At 30.1% G+C, this 637-nt stretch overlaps 1 protein-coding gene across 1 annotated transcript in view; it reads right to left on the reverse strand.

Annotated features, from left to right (window-relative positions):
- Nucleotides 1-637, reverse strand: part of LOC119593714 (kanadaptin-like) — a gene marked incomplete in the record, with an annotated part of 16358 nt that overhangs the window by 4336 nt on the left and 11385 nt on the right.

Below are 637 nucleotides of genomic sequence, written 5' to 3' on the forward strand. Positions count from 1 at the left end.
TTGACACCTGCTCTAGCTTTCCATTGAAAAATCTACCCACATTAAAAAGAGAATTTTCTTCTGGTTTCAGAATATTTGGAGAGAAAAAAGTATTGAAATTCATATATTCAAATCAATAAGGTTTCACATTTTAATAAAATTTCTAAGTGCGTAATTGAAATCTTACCAAGATATTTGGCATTGTAACTAAAAATATGCAGTCTCAAGAAAAAACAAATTGAACACTGTGAATGTTTTTGGTTAATTTTCTGTAACTTTTCATCTATAAACTTTATCCTCTAACTACCACTGACTCTAAAGTATATTAAATGAGAATATGTTATTTGGTCTTCAAGCCATTAAAAACAATCACTCCCTATAAAAGTAGTGAGTCCTATGTAAATATGTTGACATTTGTATAAATGTTAAATGGATGTACAATACATGCACTTCATGAAAATTCTCTTATGAGTATTCCCAAATAACTGATGCCTATATTTATTACAAAGCCACTTCAAAAGCTTCAAATTTATCTATACACAAAAAATGAGAAAATGTCTGGAAACACTGCAGTTCCTAATAACTACTGTGCATTTGTTTTTGGACTTCAAGGCTATTTCAGCCCTTTGTACATGGGTACTAGTACAGTCCACTGAAC

This window comes from Penaeus monodon, chromosome 32, assembly GCF_015228065.2.
Source record: "Penaeus monodon isolate SGIC_2016 chromosome 32, NSTDA_Pmon_1, whole genome shotgun sequence".
Taxonomy (NCBI): Eukaryota; Metazoa; Arthropoda; class Malacostraca; order Decapoda; family Penaeidae; genus Penaeus; species Penaeus monodon.